Source organism: Aristolochia californica, unplaced genomic scaffold (assembly GCF_029961685.1).
Source record: "Aristolochia californica isolate CCGP_79_NKW_82.1479 unplaced genomic scaffold, dmAriCali1.0.hap1 SCAF_277, whole genome shotgun sequence".
NCBI classification, from domain to species: domain Eukaryota; kingdom Viridiplantae; phylum Streptophyta; class Magnoliopsida; order Piperales; family Aristolochiaceae; genus Aristolochia; species Aristolochia californica.
Window position 1 is genome coordinate 5001 of NW_027181967.1, and position 4245 is coordinate 9245.

General features: G+C 35.8%; 2 non-coding genes across 2 annotated transcripts; one reads left to right on the top strand and one right to left on the bottom strand.

The window, feature by feature from the left end:
• Positions 1-132: 132 nt before the first annotated feature.
• TRNAT-GGU (transfer RNA threonine (anticodon GGU)) lies at positions 133-204 on the bottom strand. Its single transcript has one exon. It is a non-coding gene; the product is annotated as a tRNA-Thr (tRNA).
• A 1397-nt stretch (positions 205-1601) lies between these two features.
• On the top strand, positions 1602-1675 carry TRNAD-GUC (transfer RNA aspartic acid (anticodon GUC)). Its single transcript has one exon. It is a non-coding gene; the product is annotated as a tRNA-Asp (tRNA).
• Positions 1676-4245: the final 2570 nt, after the last annotated feature.

Below are 4245 nucleotides of genomic sequence, written 5' to 3' on the forward strand. Positions count from 1 at the left end.
TAATAAATAATAACTCATTATGTGGGCAGTTACCTTAGATATATTTATTATATTACAAATAAATATAAAAAATCTCTCTTTTCTCTGCTGAATAATGAACACTAAGACTGCAAACTGGAGCTTCATGAAAAAAGCCCCTTATCGGATTTGAACCGATGACTTACGCCTTACCATGGCGTTACTCTACCACTGAGTTAAAAGGGCCCGTTTTATTCAATTCAGGAAGAAGCCACTCGCTGCTATGAGTCTACTACATGATCCATATATTTACTATATGTACATATATACATGTATGCATAGGGATTCACTCAGGAACAAGAAATTTGATTTACCTATACCTATGAGATTCTATGAAAAAAAAAATGATTATTTTCTTTTGTATATTTGATAAATAGCAATGGTAATGCAATGAATTCTTTCAGGGCCGGGCCTATACTAATTGCTTTGCTTTTATTGACCCATCCAGATGAGATTCACTTGATTGATACATGTACGAATCTGACATCGATTCAAAATATTTCAGCGAATCCCTTCCCTGATTTACCAGTTCTACATCATCTTTTTGAATCGATCAAAAAAAGCATTCTATCGTTTTTTAATTTCCTGGCTTAGTATTAGTGTGAGATAAAGATAGGTTATATCCCATCTTAACGATGAGTGAGTCGATGAGTCAAAATGGAAGAAAGGTTTGACTTACCTTTTCTGTCTGTCGAACAAATCATTTCCTGAGGGGATCCCATACTTCGTTATATATATATAGGATATAGGACGGGATGGTTCATTTCATGAATTAAAATCAAAAATTCTATGGAATCGTAGAAGCAGGAAAGATTTTTCGGATCTAGTCATCCCATTATAATTATACATTACATTATATTGACAATTCCAAAAAACTGCTCATACTATGAACATAGTATGATGGCGATCGGGCAGGTATGCCCCTATCGTCTAGTGGTTCAGGACATCTCTCTTTCAAGGAGGCAGCGGGGATTCGACTTCCCCTGGGGGTAGGGTACTACGAAAGGAAGTTGATCATGGATTATCAATAAGCCCAGAATTTGTTCTTCCTGGGTCGATGCCCGAGCGGTTAATGGGGACGGACTGTAAATTCGTTGGCGATATGTCTACGCTGGTTCAAATCCAGCTCGGCCCACTAATTCGCCGATCCATGATAACCAAATTTGTCCTCCAGAAATGCCCATTATTTAGATATTTAGAATGCCCCATATATTCTAAAATTCTAAAAGTATTCTAAGGATATATGGGAATAAAATATATAGGGATAAAGGGTCCATTTTTTCTACAATACCCCTTGGTTTCTTTCCAATTTCTCACATCTTCTGATCTGTCTAAAGATCTAGATTCCCAATTTGTTGCAAAGGTAGTAAAGAAAAAAAGAGTCCTTTTTCCATTGAAAAATAGATTCTCAATATATTAGTAGGATTACCAGTAATCTGTGTCATTCTTACTCTAGTCCGTATCCATGTGGATATCAGTATATCAGTCGTGTTTCTTTTACAACACGAGAATATTTCTCGTAAATAGAAACGAAACGAATGAAAGCATAAGAATACATATATGCATGCTGTATACCTCACCCTGGGATTGTAGTTCAATCGGTCAGAGCACCGCCCTGTCAAGGCGGAAGCTGCGGGTTCGAGCCCCGTCAGTCCCGACCTCGGATCCGATGAATCCATCAATTCATCTTCCCATTTTCTGTGAGGAGGGGGCCCGGGACAGGATTGAATTTCCTGCGGGGATCCTTAATTTTTTTTTATTTTGTTTTTCGTTTCGAATTTCTCATCGGACAAAGACGGGAATTTCAATTATTTGAACTAGTACCGATTGCTGGGGGAGAGGCATACGTAGTCGTAGGTATCGCCATACTGGGGATTCCAAGAGAGACCCACTGGTTTGACTTTTTCAATTGCTTCTGATCCATGAAATGGAATAGGGTACAGAGTACCCATACGTTTCCAGGGAGTACATATACAAATTGTACTCGTTTATTCTACGATACACAATTAACTAACTTAGTAACATAGTTACTCGGGCAGCAGAGTACTATTAAACCTACTCCCTTTTGTTTTCGTGTTTTCGAGATACGATTTTGTGCAATCTCAATTAGTAAAGTAATTAAAAACAATCTATCTATCTTATTCTTATTCAAATTGCATGCTGAATTTAGCTTTCAGTCCCAATCCAAGGAAAAAGAGGGTCCTTACTTTTAATATAAAGTAAAGGATCAAACAATGATCCGTCCCTTTTGTTTCTTTTCCACAGGGGGAATGAATCATTTTTTTTTTCTTTATTTTCTTTATCTTTATATAATATATATTTTTATTTTAGGGTTTCATCGAAGAAGGAGAAAAATCAATAAAGAAAGAATTTGTCGGAATATTAGATCTTTTTTTTTATATCGAGACCCATCCCATACCCATACCTTTATCACATTTCTCTGCCTTCCAGGAGGATTAGATCATTACGAAAACTTCGCTTCGAGCTTAACTCCTCCCCCTTTCCATTTCACTCCTACTGTTTAGGTCTGTTACCAATGGAAGGCCGGCAACAGAACACAGGTCAGATGATACCTCGTCGGATGATTCTTATAAAGAAGATGATAGATTTTAGAAACTAAAGAATGAAAAAAAAAAAGATGAGAAATTCAATGGGATTCTTGATTAGATCAGGAATCCCATTTTTGATTCGGTATGGATAAAAGATCTTCCTATGTTATACTATTCAATTCTCGACGATGAATCGATTTAATAGATCAGATATTGTTATTCATATTCATAATATAATATTGAATATTGATCCGATTCAGTATCAACCATCAGGATGCACCCATTGAATTTACAGGAGAAATCTTTTTATTTTTATTTTTTTTTTTCTATGGGATTAGATCCCGAGTTATTGCGAAGCAAAAAAAAACGATGAGATTATGGAAGTCAATATTCTCGCATTTATTGCGACTGCGCTGTTCATTTTAGTTCCTACTGCTTTTTTACTTATCATCTACGTAAAAACAGTCAGTCAAAATGATTAGAATTAAACTTGACTTATTAGCTCTTATCAATGATTGACGAAATAAAAGGGATTCCAATTCCAAGTCTTAAATGAAATTAGAGAACTGGAATCAACAGTATAATAGATGGTGTAGTAGAAAGGTTCATATAGTTCTTTCTACCACACTATCTATTATTATATTGTAAAAATATTGTATTGCATGTATAAAGTTGTATTGTATAAATTCAAAAAATGGATGGGTTTGATATAGACTAGATACAATATCTATCCATATAAATGAAGTAATTGATTGGGCCGTTAACAGATACCCCACGGAGTTCTATAGTCACTTCTTCGGATTTGAAAAATAAGTATAAGTAGTAAACACCACCCATTTTTCATGCTTGAGCCATGACATGAGGTGAGTCAATAAAGCATAAATAGGATTCCTAGAAGTATAAAACTTAAGTGAGCACGGATCACCCGACGCAAGATCTTATTATGCGTAGTACCCCTTTGAACAACCACTACGTCTATGGCATCTCCAGTAGAAAGTACGTATCCACGTAATAGTAGCAGTACTTCCTCTTTGAACAGTCAAGAGGGAAAAACAAATAAAAAAATAGGGGTTGGTTGCTCCTCATTGTAATATCCATAATTATGGTAAGAGCGGGTTCATCGAAATCGAATATTATATTTAGGAATAGGAAGAGTTCGGCTGGAAAAATTTCCTATCATGCGCATTCCTTTGAGTTTCGAAATACGAACAACATCAGAATCAAATCATTCAAATATTGATCGAAAGATCATTGTTCATATATTACTGGATTACCCTAGAATTTTTGAAATGGATTATCTTAAAACGCTTCGCGGAACGGTCCATTAAACATAAGCACCATTGATCCAATTTGATTACTCAACTTAATTAGTAGTACCCCTAGAGTCCACTTCTTCCCCATACTACGAGTGAAAGGGAAAACGTAAAGACCACCATTAAAGCAGCCCAAGCGAGACTTACTATATCCATGTAAATTATCTCCCCGATCTCTATGAATATGAAGGAATTATTCCATTATTAATCACTAATAATAGTGGAATCAATGGTGCAGAGTCAAAATGGCATTTTGCTCTAACGCTATTGATGAACCAATCCAATGAATACAAGAGTTCCTATACTCTAATTACAAGGATCTCCGGTCGAATCGGAAAGCAGTAAGCAAAAGCAAGATATACAAC